The following is a 19,866-nucleotide window of genomic DNA, read 5'->3' as shown; positions in this document are numbered from 1 at the left end:
CCTCTATGTCTTATAACATGTCAAATAGGTATTTAAACAGAGAACTACCCTCTCCTTTTTATTAATCTCCCTTAAGCATTCTCTTCCACGTAACTCTGTAATTCAACAAAAGAACTTTCTACCATTAAAGAGAAATAATTTTGAGATTACGAGATACATATATTGGAACATAGCGAAAAAATGATGAGATAAAAATATAGCTAGTAATAGGTACTTTTCCATTAAGTTGAACAAATATTCTAGCAGGAATTCCATATAGTTTTAATGACTTTTCATTTTTCCTGTTTATTGCAATATACCTAAAGATGTTGATTTTTAAGTCCTATTTCTGAATGTCTTGGTTTCTTCCCGAGCCTTTTGAAGAATGCATTATGGAAAGGCAAATAGAATTATCTTCTTTTAAAAGATTTAGCTTTCCCATTTTTCTCAGTGTAGAAAGAACTAAGCAAACTGTGTTCTTCATCCTACATACTCCATATTTCAAGAATTTATTAAAGAGTTTTTGAGCAGTGGGTGGGAGATTTTAAAGTACCATTTCTCAAGAAGTCTTTGTATCTTCCAGTTTAAAGTCTCTTCTCCAGTTTTAACATGTATAAAGTACCCTTTACTACCTTCACCTGCTGCATTGACAGTGATTTTTTTTCTTGTTGTCTCCATCATGTAGTTTATAAATTGAGTATATGTTATATACTGAGTAGATATACTCAGTATTTGCCTCAATACTGGGTTTTTGCCTCAATACCCAGTATCGAGGCAAAATAAACAAATGAATAAATAAGACTACAATATTTGAGGAAGAATAAAGTCCAATAGGGGAGAAAATAGTATCACACATGCAGAAATTAGAGGTGAACAAGAGACAGTAAATAATCAAATGTCTCTTTCTGTGTCAGAGGAGATAACAGTTTTAGGTTAAGTGAAAGTTTATGTAACTTCCAGAGAAGAAAGTTAATACTGAAAGTTTGATTCAAATATTTATGTTTATCCATCTCATCTTTGCCGTCATCTTCATATCTAGCATTTGTAAGAATTCACCATTTTCAAGTAGTTTTTGTATCATTTACTCATATGATTCTCACAACTATGTAATAAAATAGAAAAGCCAAATGCTGCTGTCCCTAATTTAGAGAGTCAGAAAAGATCAGTGATTTGCTCAAGATCATGTTGCAAAGAAAATACAAGAGTGCAGGTCTTTTCATTCTCCCCAGGCCAATTCTCTTCTTTTCTGCCACTCATTAAAAAGACAAAAAATGGCACCAGAACATTTAATTAAACAAAATTAAACTTTAGCCTTCAGTATTAAAAAAAAAAAAAAAAAAAAAGCACATAAATAAGCTTCTCTGCATGAACTGGGGGTGAGAATCCAGGAGTCCCTCTCACTAAAGTCCTTTTAGCCTCCCTTCCTAAGGCCACACCACGCTATCCTGATGGGTGTTCACCTAGAGCCCGCCTCAGCTCTTCCAGACCTGGTCTCTTTCTAGGTGGCTCTTTATGAGTTGAGCAGCAATAATATTTAGGAATCCTTCCCTGTGTGAAGCAGGATTTCTCCCTTCATGTAAGTTTTACCTGCCCTGAACCAGTTCATTTCTCTTTGTCAATCCTGATGATGTACTATTCTTAGGGACCAGCTCTGCTACTTTGTCACAGGGATTACTACTCAAGTAAATCTCCTCAATTCTGAGTATGTCATTTGTTCATCTAAATGAATATTTTAAATTTCCCCCTTTTAAATTCAGTACTGAATAAAAATATCATGGGCTTGAGTAGGTGTTTGAAAAATTAAAATAGCCAGAGAGAACTAGGAGCTATAAAGAAGTGGAAGAATGCAATCATTGTGCCGTGTCTCCACATCCATGAGAAAATGATAGGGATCATGTGAAAACCTTGAAAGTCAGGAGAAATGGCTCCAGCTGGATCAAGTGGGCTCCAAGCCAGCCATTGTGGGTTCTTGAGCAGATGATAAATTGGATAAATATAAAGTTGTCAGGTCATTATGACAGAGCATTGTGGGACATTGTATGCAGGGGCAGATTAAAGAAAAATGGCAGCTTATCCTTTTACTCCTGACACAGGACAAGGAATACTTGGCTCAGGACGATAAGAGTGGAAATGGAGATCAGAGGATGATCTGAAAAGATGTCCTATGTAACGATTTGTGATAGCTTTTTGCTAATTAGCATAAGGGAGAGTTGACAGTGAAGAATCAGGAGGTTTGGGAAAGATATGCAGCATGTCAGTTTGAGGGGAAGATGTTGAATTCGGTTTGAGAGCTGTTCTATTTGAGGTAAATAGAAATACGTCCATAGTTATTCTAGTTGAGCATGGTTATGGGTGTTCATCTAAGAGAGTGAAAGTTCAGAGAAAAGAGAAGACCAGAGAAATATCCTAGAAATGGTGATCAAAAGCAGGAAACGTGGTATTTTGTTTTAGAAAAACTGCATTCTGTTTTTCTTACAGTTTTATGAATTATGAATTAGATTTTATGATTAGGTTCTATACTAATTTCAATAGAGTAATCACTGGAACCTTCAGATTGTCCACGCAGTGGGGAGTTAGCCAAGTCAGGTGAATGTTGATGGAATCCAGTGTCTATATGGAAAAGAATTTACGATCATTATCACTGCCCCAAAGCTTTCTTGCCTTTCACTTTTATCCCTTAACTGGGATATATTAGACTAATTCTCTCTCTCTTTCGTTAATCATAAAATTATGACAGTTAATCAGTGTTTGAATTGATACTTAGTAATTTTCCTTTTAAATAATTGATACATGTTATTGTGATTTATAAGAAAAATATATATTTGTTTATTCAGATGACCAGAACTTATTTCTCATGTATATTTGGTCTTCATCCACGGTTTCTGGCTCACAGCTCTCAAACCCTTGGGATTTCCTCAGTGTAGAGAGTGATAAAGGTATCTTTGTTATGTTAATAGATGACTTTTGGAAAGCACCTAAGGCTAGGGGCTGTCAGTGAAGCCAGCCTGTGATTAAAGGGTTGGAACTTCCAATCCCACCCCCCTGCCTCCCAGAAGAGGAGAAGGGCTGGAGGTTGAACCAGTTGCCAATGGCCAATGATTTAACCAATCATGCCTCCATAAAAACCCAAAGGGACTGGGTTTGGGGTGTTTCTGGGTTGGTGAACAAGTGGAGGTACAGATGGAGTGACCTGCCTGGCAAGGGCATGAAGCTCCACACCGTCTCCCATACCTTGCCCTATGCATGTCTTCTGTCCAGCTTGTCCTGAGTTATATCCTTCTGTAATAAATGGCTCATCTGGTGAGTAAAATGTTTTTACTCTGCGTTCTGTGAGCCCCTCTAGCAAATTAATCAAACCCGAGGAGGGGGTTCTTGGGAACCTGTGGTTTATAGCCAGTCAATCGGAAGTACAGGAAACAACCTGGATTTATGACTGGCATCTGAAGTGAGAGGATGGGGACAGTCTTGTAGGACTGAACCCTTAGCCTTTGGAATTTGACGCTATCTCTGGGTAGATAGTGTCAGAATTAAGTTGAATTCTCGGACGCCCAGCTGGTATCCAAGAATTGCTTGTTGATGCTGCACGCGCCCTCCCCCGCCACACACACACACACACACACACACACATCTGAAATTGGGTGCAGAATCCAAAATAATGCCAAAATATCTTTGTGGCTATGTTTCCATTCTCTTTTTCTTTAGTTTGAGCTTGAAAACAGAGACAAAAATTCCTTAATGCTGAAGAATGCCTTTAATGAAAAGAACTGCCCAAATCAATCATTGCCATGTGACACCATTTTAGAAGTCTGTTAGGTAGTTCTCACCCTGTCTCATAAAGCTATCTGGAGTTTTCACTTGGGGTGGCTTTGGGATTGTGCCATGAATCTTCACTGTGGTTTGCCGGCTGGAATAGCATGGGTGATAAGGAAGCAGCTGCATGCAGGCATTCACTGTGCGAAAGGATAGAAAATGTACGTACTGGCCCTTCCAGGGAGGCCTCACTGCTATAGCAGTTTACCCCATTACCAAATACTTGCAGCGGTGATACCCTCACATTCAGCTGCCGACCAGCAGCGTGGCCCTCAGCTTTAATAGGGAGCATATGATCCCTCCAGCTGGCAGGTGACACCATTTGGCAGTGTTCCCAGCAGCTCAACAAAAGCTTTTCAAATATCAAAGCAAGGAGAAAGACCTCTGCCTTTATAAGGAAAGTAATTTGTGCATGCGTTTTGCTTCCATAAGAATTATTGCTTCTAACTTGCTGAATTCTGTGAAGGAAAGGGCACACTTAGAAATGAATTTAGCTCGGAAAATGTGTAAACTGTTCATTCAAATGGATAAATAAGTGCATAATTAGAGGAAATCGAAGTCTGTGCTTAGAAAAGGAATGCCGTTTGAACATAGTTAAAGGTGGGAAAAGTATTTTTAAAACATCTGGACTCTCAATTTCCAATTAATTGTAACATTTAAAATAAATGGTTTGAAGACCATTTTTAGAGCATAATTAAGAAGTATTTTGTGAATATGTATGTGTGCTATGATTTTTCACTAATTTTTGCCAGTTCCCAGTTCTGAAAAATTCAAGACAAATAAGACAATCTTATAGATAGGATCTTGCATAGTATTCTGTGTTATGTATGCACCATAATTTATTTATTTAAACTTTCCATTATTTATAGCCATTTATGTTGCTTCCATACGTTTGTAACTACAAATGTGATAAATGTCCTTACACTATATAATTGTGGGAAAAAAAAAAAAGGAATACAATTTGAACGTAGTTAGAGGTCGGAACAGTATTTTTTTAAAGATTCAATCTGAAAACACAAACCAGTAAGAATTTAGATTGGTTAGATTATGAAGACTTAAGAGTTCAATTTTATTGAAGAAAGGGACTTTAGAGGTCTTTTAGGAAAATGTAATTTCATCATATGGAAAAGCTACGTGGTAGAAGAATTGCTACCTGATCAGAGTCATGCATCTCAAGAGTGGCAGTTTAGAAATGACTTGGGTCTCTTGACTATGAGCACAGCATTCATCAATTTCTATCTTGTTACAAACTGGGGACCCAGACAACTGAGCAATCCTCTTGGTCCATTCATTTTTTTCCATTGGAAAAGCAAACAGTAGATCGGTAGGAAAAATAAATATACATTTGAATATTCTTATATTAACCTCTGAATATAATTTTAAAATTAAATCGTTTGTATGTAAGCATAAGAAATGGGACTAAAGACATGACTGTCAGTTGGCTGATGGCTATCTTGTAAATGTGAAAAATGCATCTGCCTCAAAAAGCATGTCATTTTTTTCTCAAATAGTCAGTAGAGTTACACTAATACTCTGTATATGGTTTAAGTTTCATACCCTTATATTTTCTTTACCATATTTTTAATTGAAGTATAGTTAATTTACAATGTTGTGTTAGTTTCAGGTGTACAGCAAAGTGATTCGGTTTATATATATATATATTCTTTTTCAGACTCTTTTCCATTATAGGTTATTACAAGATATTGAATACAGTTCCCTGTGCTATTGAATATAGTTCCCTGTTCTATACAGCAGGACCTTGTTGATTATCTATTTTATATATAGTAATGTGTATATGTTAATCCCAAACTCCTAGTTTCTTTCTCCCTCCACTCCCCACTATCCCTTTTGGTAACCATAAGTTTATTTTCTATGTCTGTGGGTCTATTTCTGTTTTGTAAACAAGTTCATTTGTATCAATTTTTTAAAATTTTGCATATAAATGATATCATATGATATTTGTCTTTCTTGTGTCTGATTTACTTCACCTAGTATGATAATCTCTATGTCCATCCATGTTCCTGCAAGTGGCATTATTTCACTTTTTTATGGCTGAGTAACATTCCATGGTGTATAGACACCACATCTTTATCCGTTAATCTGTCAATGCACACTTAGGTCGCTTCCATGTCTTGGCTATTGTAAATAGTGCTGCTGTGAACACTGTCCATAGCTTCATATTTTGCAGGCCAGGATAGGGACAACCACTTTCATTCTTGGAACAAATTATGTAATCAAATTAAATACATGACCATGCTGCCCTAACAGGGTATACAAGCCTACAAATAGATTTTGCTTTATACCAACAAAATGAATATTTTAATCTACTCTGAACACGATATTACATTTGTTCTTATTACAAAACTTGGGGATGCTTGTTAATATTGTGAAAAGATTTAAGATATTATCCTTTATGTAGAAAATCCTCCTGTAACATGAATAGTGTTATTGAATTCATTTGCATCTTTACAGGACGAAAACATGTCCTTTAATTCAATAAGAATATTTTAAGTGCTTATTGTAGGCTAATTCTACAGGAACTAAGAAAGATACATTGCTATGGATCTTATTTATAAATGTTTTAAGTGCCAAAATGACTTATATTTCTGAAAAGTCATATGAGCTCATTACAGTCCATAGGGCTCATAAACGAGCTAGGCATTGAGCTGGGATTGAGGGGTACCACATATTGGCTGACCCATCAATCATGCCACTCTGGTGGCAGAGTAGTGCTTCTCAGGCTATCTACAGGGAAGGATCAGATTTTGGTTGCTGGTTTTCACTTTCGTTTTTGTTCGATTTCCTACTGATCCAGTAACACGGTCCTACATAGTCTAGCATGTAGCTCACACTGTGTGCCTCTCACCATGGAATTCATCATTAACAAAACTGGCCTATAACCTGTTCATAGAATTGCATCTACTGATCATGTGCTTAGGTGTTGCAGACGTCAACTTGCTGTAACAGTGCCTCAGTACTTAGTTTCAATTCCTGTGCTTAGTTCATTGCATACCCCTAACAATCAGTTGCCCTCCTCCATGGACCACATTTTGACTAGTGCTGCTCTAGTGGGGTTTTCCTATACTATAAAGGCAGAAAACTAAACCATACTTCCCAAAGTCACTTGCAGCCAGGTTTCTGGATGTGATTTAGATTCCAACAGTGTGCTAGAGCTGGGCTTAGATTCTGAACTCAGGTCGGGAGGAAGAGAGAAAAGCACCCATTTCACAGGGAAGTTTGTGCCAGATGTGTGGCTTCCTGCAGCCACAAAAGCAGCTGTATGGGTCAGAGAAATGGCTATGTGATTCTGAGGGCTGCAATTGTCCTTAAAAGCCTTCTCCTTCAGCCTATCCAGTTATTTTATAAACCACCTAATATCTGGTAATAAATCCCATTTTGTGTGATCTACTCAGTTTCTGTTGTCTGCAGGAAGAAAGGCTATACTGTTAAAGATTGATTAGCCAACTGTAAATAGTGGATGGCTTCTATTTTTTGAGTAGTCGAGAGAGTTAGCTCTCCACCAGTGGTCTCAAATTTCAGTGTGCTTATGGATCACCTGGGAATGTAGTTAAAATACAGATTCTGACTCAGTAGTGTAACCTGGGGGTCTGAGACTCTGCACATCTAACAAGCTCCCAGTTAATTGCCATGGTGTTGGTCCACAGACCAAACCTTTAGTAGCAAAATTCTAGGTCAGAATAAGCCTTCAGGAATAACTTCCACCTCCAGAGCCCCTTACTACAGATGTTAGGCTTCAGCAAGATGATGACAGACTATTCTGATCCCTTTTATTACTTTCCCTGAATTAGAAACAGTGGGCCTATGGTGATTTCCAAGCGTAACTACTATGACTTCTTTTTTCTCTTTTGGCTTATTAGAACAAAAAGAGAAAAAGCTTTTTTTTTTCATATATCGATATCTATTTATCTATCTCTCTATCAGTAAAGAGGAGACACGAGAAAGAAAGGGATTAAACAAGTCTATTCTAAGCAAAGAGACTTCAAATGGGGGATTTACAGATGTCACTTTTGGGCCACCTCAATGCAGATATTCAGCCTACCTATTTGTAAGGGATACACATTCCTTTTTTTTTTTTAACATCTTTTTTGGAGTATAATTGCTTTACAATGGTGTGTTAGTTTCTGCTTTATAACAAAGTGAATCAGCTATACATACACATATATCCCCATATCTCTTCCCTCTTGTGTCTCCCTCCCACCCTCCCTATCCCACCCCTCTGGGTGGTCACAGAACACCGAGCTGATCTCCCTGTGCTATGCGGCTGCTTCCCACTCGCTATCTATTTTACATTTGGTAGTGTATATATGTCCATGCCACTAAGGACACACATTTCTTGCCAATAACTTACGACATTGTATTTTCAGTCTACTATTTCATCTGCTTTCCGTGAGAAGGAAAAATTGTCAGATGGTGCTATTTGGGGAGGGATGGTTCAGGCCGCATTTCGAGACTTTTCCTGAGCTTCAACCATACCACCTAGGTCCTGAGTGAGTTCGCTCCACAGAGACACAGAAGAAAGATGGGAGATGGGATTCCACATGGCAAATAGTGTAGACAAAAGTGGGTAGATAGAAGCAGGCCACTGTTATCTGGAGACAGTAAGGAGACGGGGCAGAATTGCAGGCTACTGGGGAGGAAGACTGAAAATTAATTTTGGCTGAGTGACGACCAGAGAGAGGGCCGTGGAAGCAGTGACAGATTATAGAGAGCTTCAGTTACCAGAAAGGAAAGTTTGGATTTGATCTGAAGGAAATGAGAGTCCTGGAAAGTTTCTATTTAAGAAGCTAAAGAATGATAATGGTATTTTGGGAGGCTAATTAAGCTACCTTCAGAAAGAAGGTATATTTTGTCAGGTGTTATGATTATTAAATGGACTACAGAAGTAATTTTAGGAAAAAAGATTTGAAACAGCACTTTATTTTTGTGTAGTATAACTTAAATTATCAAAAAAGAAACAAAATGTAATCTACAGTTTATCAGTTTTAACCTTGCCCTAAAATAAAAAATGTTAAATATACTGGATAATCAGAGTTTAAAAGTAACTGTCAGAAGTGTTTGTGCTCTTTCAACTTTTAAAATGAAGTCTCTTTAAAGACAAATATTAAAGTTTGCTCTCCATTTGTTTTTTTCTTTTTTTACTTTTTTTTCTTCTTTTTACTTATTTATTTATTTTTAACATCATTATTGCAGTATGATTGCTTTACAATGATGTGTTAGTTTCTGCTTTATAACAAAGTGAATCAGTTATACATATACATATATCCCCATATCTCTTCCCTCTTGCTTCTCCCTCCCTCCCACCCTCCCCATCCCACCCCTCTAGGTGGTCACAAAGCACTGAGCTGATCTCCCTGTGCTATGTGGCTGCTTCCCACTAGCTATGTATTTTACATTTGGTAGTGTATATATGTCCATGCCGCTCTCTCACTTTGTCCCAGCTTACCCTTTCCCCTCCCTGTGTCCTCAAGTCCATTCTCTAGTAGGTCTGTGTCTTTATTCCTGTCTTGCCCCTAGGTTCTTCATGACCATTTTTTTTTTTTTTTTTTTTTAGATTCCATGTATATGTGTTAGCATACAGTATTTGTTTTTCTCTTTCTGACTTACTTCACTCTGTATGACAGGCTCTAGATCCATCCACCTCATTACAAATAACTCAATTTCATTTCTTTTTATGGCTGAGTAATATTCCATTGTATGTATGCGCCACATCTTCTTTATCCATTCATCTGTCGATGGACACTTAGGTTGCTTCCATGTCCTGGCTATTGTAAATAGAGCTGCAGTGAACATTGTGGTACATGACTCTTTTTGAATTATGGTTTTCTCAGGGTATATGCCCAGTAGTGGGATTGCTGGGTCGTATGGTAGTTCTTTTTTTACTTTTTTAAGGAACCTCCATACTGTTCTCCATAGTGGCTGTATCAATTTACATTCCCACCAACAGTGCCAGAGGGTTCCCTTTTCTCCACACCCTCTCCAGCATTTATTGTTTGCAGATTTTCTGATGATGCCTATTCTAACTGGTGTGAAGTGATACCTCATTGTAGTTGTGATTTGCACTTCCCTAATAATTAGTGATGTTGAGCAGCTTTTGATGTGCTTCTTGGCCATCTGTATGTCCTCTTTGGAGAAATGTCTGTTTAGGTCTTCTGCCCATTTTTGGATTGGATTGTTTGTTTTTCTGATATTGAGTTGCATGAGCTCCTTGTAAATTTTGGAAATGAATACTTTGTTAGTTGCTTCATTTGCAAATATTTTCTCGATTCTGAGGGTTGTCTTTTCGTCTTGTTTACAGTTTCCTTTGCAGTGCAAAAACTTTTACGTTTCATTAGGTCCCATTAGTTTATTTTTGTTTTTGTTTCCATTTCTCTAGGAGATTGGTCAAAACGGATCTTGCTGTGATTTATGTCATAGAGAGTTCTGCCTATGTTTTCCTCTAAGAGTTTGATAGTGTCTGGCCTTACATTTAGGTCTTTAATCCACTTTGAGTTTATTTTTCTGTATGGTGTTAAGGAGTGTTCTAATTTCATTCTTTTACATGTAGCTGTCCAGTTTTCCCAGCACCACTTATTGAAGAGGCTGTCTTTTCTCCACTGTATATTCTTGCCTCCTTTATCAAAGATAAGGTGACCATATGAGCATGGGTTTATCTCTGGGCTTTCTATCCTGTTCCATTGATCTATATTTCTGTTTTTGTGCCAGTACAATACTGTCTTGATTACTGTAGCTTTGTAGTATAGTCTGAAGTCAGGCAGCCTGATTCCTCCAGCTCCATTTTTCTTGCTCAAGATTGCTTTGGCTATTCAGGGTATTTTGTGTTTCCATACAAATTGTGAAAATTTTTGTTCTAGTTCTGTGAAAAATGCCAGTGGTGGTTTGATGGGGGTTGCATTGAATCTGTAGATTGCTTTGGGTAGTATTGTGATTTTCACAATGTTGATTCTTCCTATCCAAGAACATGGTATATCTCTCCATCTATTTGAATCATCTTTAATTTCTTTCATCAGTGTCTTATAATTTTCTGAATACAGGTCTTTTGTCTCCTTAGGTAAGTTTATTCCTAGGTATTTTATTCTTTTTGTTGCAGTGGTAACTGGGAGTGTTTTGTTAATTTCACTTTCAGATTTTCATCATTAGTGTATAGAAATGCAAGAGATTTCTGTGCATTAATTTTGTATCCTGCTACTTTACCAAATTCATTGATTAGCTCCAGTAGTTTTCTGGTAGCATCTTTAGGATTCTCTATGTATAGTATCATGTCATCTGCAAACAATGACAGCTTTACTTCTTCTTTTGCGATTTAGATTCCTTTTATTTCTTTTTCGTCTTTGATTGCTGTGGCTAAAACTTCCAAAACTATGTTGAATAATAGTGGTGAGAGTGGGCAACCTTGTCTTGTTCCTGATCTTAGTGGAAATGGTTTCAGTTTTTCACCATTGAGGACAATGTTGGCTGTGGGTTTGTCATATATGGCCTCTATTATGTTGAGGTAACTTCCCTCTATGCCTACTTTCTGCAGGGTTTTTATCATAAATGGGTGTTGAATTTTGTCAAAAGCTTTCTCTGCATCTATTGAGATGATCATATGGTTTTTCTCCTTCAATTTGTTAATATGGTGTATCACATTGACTGATTTGCGTATATTGAAGAATTCTTGCATTCCTGGGATAAACCCCACTTGATCGTGGTGTATGATCCTTTTAATGTGCTGCTGGATTCTGTTTACTAGTATTTTGTTGAGGATTTTTGCATCTATGTTCATCCGTGATATTGGCCTGTTCTTTTCTTTCTTTGTGACATCTTCGTCTGGTTTTGGTATCAGGGTGATGGTGGCCTCATAGAATGAGTTTGGGAGTGTTCCTCCCTCTGCTATATTTTGGAAGAGTTTTAGAAGGATAGGTGTTAGCTCTTCTCTAAATGTTTGATAGAATTCATCTGTGAAGCCATCTGGTCCTGGGCTTTTGTTTGTTGGAAGATCTTTAATCACAGTTTCAATTTCAGTGCTTGTGATTGGTCTGTTCATATTTTCTATTTCCTCCTGGTTCAGTCTCAGAAGGTTGTGCATTTCTAAGAATTTGTCCATTTCTTCCAGGTTGTCCATTTTATTGGCATATAGTTGCTTGCAGTAATCTCTCATGGTCCTTTGCATTTCTGCAGTGTCAGTTGTTACTTCTCCTTTTTCATTCCTAATTCTATTGATTTGAGTTTTCTCCCTTTTTTTCTTGATGAGTCTGGCTAATGGTTTATCAATTTTGTTTATCTTCTCAAAGAACCAGCTTTTAGTTTTATTGATCTTTGCTATCGTTTCCTTCATCTCTTTTTCATTTATTTCTGATCTGATCTTTATGATTTCTTTCCTCCTGCTAACTTTGGGGTTTTTTTGTTCTTCTTTCTCTAATTGCTTTAGGTGTAAGGTTAGGTTGTTTATTTGAGATGTTTCTTGTTTCTTAAGGTAGGATTGTATTGCTATAAAGTTCCCTCTTAGAACTAATTTTGCTGCATCCCACAGGTTTTGGGTTGTCATGTTTTCATTGTCATTTGTTTCTAGGTATTTTTTGATTTCCTCTTTGATTTCTTCAGTGATCTCTTGGTTAATTAGTAGTGTATTGTCTAGCCTCCATGTGTTTGTATTTTTTACAGATATTTTCCTGTAATTGATATCTAGTCTCATAGCGTTGTGGTCAGAAAAGATACTTGATATGATTTCAGTTTTCTTAAATTTACCAAGGCTTCATTTGTGACCCAAGATATGATCTGTCCTGGAGAATGTTCCATGAGCACTTGAGAAGAAAGTGTATTCTGTTGTTTTTGGGTGGAATGTACTATAAATATCAATTAAGTCTATCTTGTTTAATGTATCATTTAAAGCTTGTGTTTCCTTAATGATTTTCATTTTGGATGCTCTGTCCATTGGTGAAAGTTGGGTGTTAAAGTCCCCTACTATGATTGTGTTACTGTCAATTTCCCCTTTTATGGCTGTTAGTATTTGCCTTATGTATTGAGGTGCTCCTATGTTGGGTGCATAAATATTTACAATTGTTATATCTTCTTCTTGGATCGATCCCTTGATCATTATGTAGTGTCTTTCTTTGTCTCTTGTAATAGTCTTTGTTTTAAAGTCTATTTTGTCTGATATGAGAATTGCTACTCCAGCTTTCTTTTGATTTCCATTTGCATGGAATATCTTTCTCCATCCCCTCCCTTTCAGTCTGTATGTGTCCCTAGGTCTGAAGTGCGTCTCTTGTAGACAGCATATATATGGGTCTTGTTTTTGTATCCATTCAGCCAGTCTATGTCTTTTGGTTGGAGCATTTAATACATTTACATTTAAGGTAATTATCACTGTGTATGTTCCTATTACCATTTTCTTAATTGTTTTGGGTTTGTTATTGTAGGTCTTTTCCTTCTCTTGTGTTTCCTGCCTAGTGAAGTTCCTTTAGCATTTGTTGTAGAGCTGGTTTGGTGGTGCTGAATTCTCTTAGCTTTTGCTTGTCTATAAAGGTTTTAATTTCTCCATCAAATCTGAATGAGATCCTTGCTGGGTAGAGTAATCTTGGTTATAGGTTTTTCTCCTTCATCGCTTTAAATATGTCCTACCACTCCCTTCTGGCTTGCTGAGTTTCTGCTGAAAGATCAGCTGTTAACCTTATGGGGATTCCCTTGTGTGTTATTTGTTGTTTTTCCCTTGCTGCTTTTAATATTTTTTCTTTGTTTTTCTTTGTTTAATTTTTGATTGTTTGATTAATATGTGTCTTTGCATGTTTCTCCTTGGATTTATCCTATATTGGAGTCTCTGTGCTTCTGGGACTTGATTAACTATTTCGTTTCCCACATTAGGGATGTTTTCAACTGTAATCTCTTCAAATATTTTCTTAGTCCCTTTCTTTTTCTCTTCTTCTCCTGGGACCCATGTAATTCGAATGTTGGTGCCTTTAAATGTAGTCCCAGAGGTCTCTGAGACTGTCCTCAATTCTTTTCATTCTTTTTTCTTTATTCTGCTCTGCAGTAGTTATTTCCACTGTTTTATCTTCCAGGTCACTCATCCGTTCTTCTGCCTCAGTTATTCTGCTATTGATCCCTTCTAGAGAATTTTTAATTTCATTTATTGTATTGTTCATCATTGTTTGTTTGCTCTTTAGTTCTTCTATGTCCTTGTTAAACATTTCTTGTATTTTCTGCATTCTATTTCCAAGATTTTGGATCATCTTTACTATCATTATTCTGAATTCTTTTTCAGGTAGACTGCCTATTTCCTCTTCATTTGTTAGGTTTGGTGGGTTTTTACCTTACTCCTTCATCTGCTGCATGTTCCTGTGTCTCCTCATTTTGCTTAACTTACTGTGTTTGGGGTCTCCTTTTCGCAGGCTGCAGGTTCATAGTTCCCGTTGTTTTTGGTGTCTGCCCCCAGTGGCTAAGGTTGGTTCAGTGGGTTGTGTAGGCTTCCTGGTGGAGGGGACTGGTGCCTGTGTTCTGGTGGATGAGGCTGGATCTTGTCTTTCTGGTGGGCAGGTCCACGTCTGGTGGTGTATTTTAGGCTGTCTGTGACCTTATTGTGAGTTTAGGCAGCCTCTCTGCTAATGGGTGGGGTTGTGTTCCTGTCTTGCTAGTTGTTTGGCATAGGGTGTCCAGCACAGTAGCTTGCTGGTTTTTGAGTGGAGCTGGGTCTTTGCGTTGAGATGGAGATCTCTGGGAGATTTTCACCATTTGATATTACATGGAGCTGGGAAGTCTCTGGTGGACCAATGTCCTGAACTTGGCTCTCCCACCTCAGAGGCACAGCCCTGATGCCTGGCTGGAGCACCAAGAGCCTTTCATCCACACGACTCAGAATAAAAGGGAGAAAAAAAGAAAGAAAAAGATAAAATAAAATAAAATAAAATGAAATAAAATAAAATAAAAAATAATTATCAAAAAAATTTTTTAACTAATAAAAAGAAAGAAAGAAGAGAGCAAGCAAACCAAATACCAAATCCACCAATGATAACAAGAGCTAAAAACTATACTAAAAAAAAGAAGAAAAAAAAAACAACGGACATACAGAACCATAGGACAAATGGTAAAAGCAAAGCTATAGAGACAAAATCACACACAGCAGCATACACATACACACTCAGAAAAAGGGGAAAAAATATATATATCGTTGCTCCCAAAGTTCACCTCCTCAGTTTGGGATGATTTGTTGTCTATTCAGGTATTCCACAGATGCAGGGTACAAGTTGATTGTGGAGATTTAATCCGCTGCTCCTAGGCTGCTGGGAGAGATTTCCCTTTCTCTTCTTTGTTCGCACAGCTCCCGGGGTTCAGCTTTGGATTTGGACCCGCCTCTGCATGTAGGTCGCCTGAGGGCATCTGTTCTTTGCTCAGACAGGACAGGGTTAAAGGAGCAGCTGATTCGGGGGCTCTGGCTCACTCAGGCCGGGGGGAGGGAGGGGTACGGAGTGCGGGGCGAGCCTGCATTGGCAGAGGCTGGCATGACGTTGCAGCAGCCTGAGGCGCGCCGTGCGTTCTCCCGGGGAAGTTGTCCCTGGATCACGGGACCCTGGCAGTGGCGGGCTGCACAGGCTCCCGGGAGGAGAGGCATGGATAGTGACCTGTGCTTGCACACAGGCTTCTTGGTGGCGGCAGCAGCAGCCTTAGTGTCTCATGCCCGTCTCTGGGGTCCGCGCTGAAAGCCGCGGCTCGTGTCTGTCTCTGGAGCTCCTTTAAGCAGCGCTCTTAATCCCGTCTCCTCGAACACCAGGAAACAAAGAGGCAAGAAAAAGTCTCTTGTCTCTTCGGCAGCTCCAGACCTTTTCCCGGACTCCCTCCCGGCTAGCTGTGGCGCACTAGCCCCTTCAGGCTGTGTTCACGCCGCCAACCCCAGTCCTCTCCCTGTGATCCGACCGAAGCCCGAGCCTCCGCTCCCAGCCCCCGCCCGCCCCGGCGGGTGAGCAGACAAGCCTCTTGGGCTGGTGAGTGCTGGTCGGCACCAATCCTCTGTGCCGGAATCTCTCTGCTTTTCCCTCCACACCCCTGTTGCTGCGCTCTCCTCCGTGGCTCTGAAGCTTCCCCCCTCCGCCACCCACAGTCTCCGCCCGTGAAGGGGCTTCCTAGTGTGTGGAAACCTTTCCTCCTTCACAGCTCCCTCCCACTGGTGCAGGTCCTGTCCCTATTCTTTTGTCTCTGTTTTTTCTTTTTTCTTTTGCCCTGCCCAGGTACGTGGGGAGTTTCTTGCCTTTTGCGAGGTCTGAGGTCTTCTGCCAGTGTTCAGTAGGTGTTCTATAGGAGTTGTTCCACACATAGATGTATTTCTGATGTATTTGTGGAGAGGAAGGTGATCTCTGTGTCTTACTCTTCCACCATCTTGAAGTTCCTGCTCTCCACTTTTTCATTTTCTTTTAGTCTGATTCCTCTGTGTCTGATACAAGGTGATTAAGTAATATCTGCTTTTGTCTCAAAGCCAAACTTTTGTTCTATCAGTCTTAGCCATCTGGGCTATCCTGAGTATACCACATAAATGAAAAGGAAACTGTCACAGAGACCGTCACATCTTCTACCAGGCTGCCCTTGCAGAAGCGTAGCCTATGCCTTTGACGTCCAGAGAGGCATGTTCTCAGGAAAACCATAATGAACCAAAATGGATAGTTCCCCTAAGCTGTCTAGTGTCAACTTTTTGCATGGCCAGAATAAAGGAGAAAATGGTTGAGGATGGCAGCTGAATAATTTAGTAAGCATGGGTGATTTGGTGATCCTATTTAATCTCACTAACAATTACAAAATGGAATTAATATGCATCACAGTGTTCATGGACCTACGAAAGTCTGCTGTAAGGCCATGTGTGAATTATTCAGGCCTAAAATGAGCCCCATGAGCCCTCAGCTACTCCTGTGGCCTTGGCTTTGAACTCTGTTATGCTCATGATTTTTAAAAGTATACAAGCCATCCAGAACTTTCAACTAAACACTGATCCTTAATTCTGGATCTGTCTACTAGACATTTCTGCGTGTTGGATATGTACTGGATTTGTCCATATCAAATGAAGATAATAATGTTGAACTCAATTATCAACTGCCAGAAACTTGCTTTTTATTCCATGTTCTCCATTTTGAAGAATTGCAGGGATGCTCACCAGATTGCCAAAGCTAGAAACTTCCAAGTTATTTAATGACTCCTTCCTCTCTTTTAACCCCTTCAACTATCCATCAGGTTGTATAGTTTCTAACTCCCCTTTTTATAGTTTGTAACCCCTTTTCATTTCTACTGCCACTGCCTTTGTTCACACTTTGATAAGCCTCATAAGCAGAAAGATCTAGTTAGAATCCTAGTTCTGCTACTTTATCTAGACTTAAGTGAGACATTTAGATTCCATTTCCTAATCTTAAAAAAAAAAAAGATGGACCTCCATCTTACAGAATAGTTTTAAGGATTACATGAGATACTCTAAGTAAAACTTAATACAGTGCATGGCTCACAGTAGACATGCAATGATGATTAATCTCATGTTCATAATCATACCTCACTCAGCTTGAGCAGTGTCTGGCACATAGTAAGCACTCAATATATATTTACTCTAAATATTAATGTCGTAATCATCATCATCATAGTTAGCCTGCTTCTGATCTTATACCCTGTTATTCTGTCCTGCACCGTACTATTGGAATTTACATAAAATACAAATATCATGTCCTTTATGCTCCACAACTTTGAGTGGTTCTCTCACTCACAGAAGGTGCTTTTCTGGATCTACATAACTCCTCTTGATCTGACCTAGGCTTCAATTCCACTCTTATTTCCACTGCTCAACAAAAACTCCTTACACTGAGGCCAAGGAAAAATCTATATTTCCCCCACCCACCAACAAGCAAAGAAAAGACTTTTATTTCATATTTCCATTGATTACCTTCACTCAATATGAAAACTTCGTAGTAATGTACTACTTCATATAGCCTTCTGCGCCTCTCCAAGCAGAATTATATGCTTCCAATTTAATTACTCTAATCTTGTCTTTGTACTTCTAAAGCCCAATATGTAGAGTTACTTGATTCACATTTGCTGAAATAATGGTATTGGAAAATTAAAGGAAAAACAAACTATAGATAGATAAATAGGTAGGTATGTTATATACATCACATATATTAAAAACTATATAATCATATAACTTAATACTGTTCTCATGGTTATGCTGCTGATTTCTCATATGTAGGACCTGTTTTAAAAATTGTTAACATTATCGGGAAAACGTATTTGTTTTGACTTTTCCATAATTACTAAGTCCTCCTTAGAGCAAGTAGCACATTTGCAAAGTGCTAGGGTGGTACAAATCCTGGGACTGTGAAATAGTGAAACTATTGGATTCACAATGTGCCAGTAACCTTGGCACTGGCCTCAGCTACAGCAGTTGCTCTAACAAACTGAGATTTACAGTCAGTTTAAACTGTGAGAAGCAGTAGGGCAAAGTGATTAAGAAAATGGGCTCTGATTTTAGAAAATCCAAGTTCAAATTTCAGTTCCCTACTTACACATTCCTATATGATCTTAAACACATTCCCTAACCTTTCAGAGACTCCTTCCCTGTAAAATGGAAATGATAATGGTACCCACATAAAAGAATTATTGGGAGCATTAAATGAGGTAATATGAATTAAGTTTTAAACTTAGGCTGTGCAGACTTTCAGGTAGACAAGACACACAAGACTGCCGTCTGGCATCAGTCTACTTGGAAAGATAAAGAACTTGCCATCATTGTAGCAACAGTCATTCCTCATCTGGTGGTAATTCCTCTACAAAGCCATGCAGCACAGTTCAGATGGAAGAAGATAATTCTACATCCGGCAAGTCCAAGAGTTGCCTTGGCTTAAAAGTCTCAGGCCCCACAGGTGCTGATATCTCTTGAAGTGATCCCGTAGTCATAGCCTGCAAAGTCCACACAAAAAACAAGCCCTATTCCAAGAACTGACACATTCAGGCAAGCCCAAAGCTGTGGCTGCCTACCAGGTAGTTTTAGTTTCTCCAGAGCAAATGGAATTTATCAAAATTGATCATTGCATCATAAATAATATTATCTAGTAACATAACGGATATTTCAGCTTTCATCAGGTTACCAGGTAACTGTAACTGGAGGTATTTAACTGATGGTCAAATTCTCCACAAACGATTAAAAGGGATTGTTAATTCTCTGCCTCTACATAGAATATGGACTTGATAAGTAATACATAGAGGATAACATATGCGTATATGTATATGAATACAATCTCATGAAGGATTAGAAATGTATCTAAGAGGAAATTAAACATGGAGAGTTTTGTAAGAAAGGAGTTATAGAGGTCATCATTTGGTCATTATTTTGCCTGATTTTCATGGATAAACTCACAAGTGTTAGAGTGAAAACTTGTTCATCACAGAGAAAGTTTTGTTCTAAGGTTAGTGTTGTACCTAATGCATCATTAACACTCAATATATGACATTTGAGTAAAACTGGGATTCTGGTCCTCTCTGTTGTTATAAGAAGAACAGAGCTGACTTACAGGGCCCTTTTACTGCCCCTCTCAGATGATTCTCCTGCCCAGACCTCTCAGCTCAGACAAATTGACTTTGACGTATTGAGCTCTAATTGTCTCCTAGGAATGCAATTTTCGTACACGTGCCAGTAGAATTAAAAAGATTGTATGTGAGTTGTTATATTAAAATGGACCTGCCTCTCTGTATGGTTGATTATCATAGTTAAATACAGCACCTGAATGATGAGACAGAATTATCAGTGAACTCTCCCATTGGAACAGATGCCCTATCGTGGCAACATGCCACCTGTGTCTTGTAAACGTGAGCTACTAGTTACTGAGAATGGGCAAGAGTTCAACTAAGAATCAACGCAAGGCCATCCAATTCCAGGAAAACCCCTCAAAGTGCATATGCCTGTAGTTGATGACATTTGTAACATGATCTTCATCTTCGTATGTAGACATTACAATTTAGAATTCAACATCCCTCTAATTCAAGGAGGATTAGATAGATAAGAATTTGAACATAAATACTTCACTGATGAATTAGAGATCTATTTAGAGGATATCTCTACAGTAA

The 19,866-nt window shown here is 38.5% G+C and overlaps 1 protein-coding gene across 1 annotated transcript in view; it reads left to right on the top strand.

Moving 5' to 3' along the window:
• THSD7A (thrombospondin type 1 domain containing 7A) overlaps nt 1–19,866 on the top strand; it is a 455,098-nt gene that overhangs the window by 220,224 nt on the left and 215,008 nt on the right. The gene's annotated exons all lie outside the window — the stretch shown is intronic.

This window comes from Balaenoptera ricei, chromosome 9, assembly GCF_028023285.1.
Source record: "Balaenoptera ricei isolate mBalRic1 chromosome 9, mBalRic1.hap2, whole genome shotgun sequence".
Taxonomy (NCBI): Eukaryota; Metazoa; Chordata; class Mammalia; order Artiodactyla; family Balaenopteridae; genus Balaenoptera; species Balaenoptera ricei.
The sequence above is the reverse complement of the archived record's forward strand: the minus strand, read 5'-3'. Positions and strand labels throughout refer to the sequence as shown.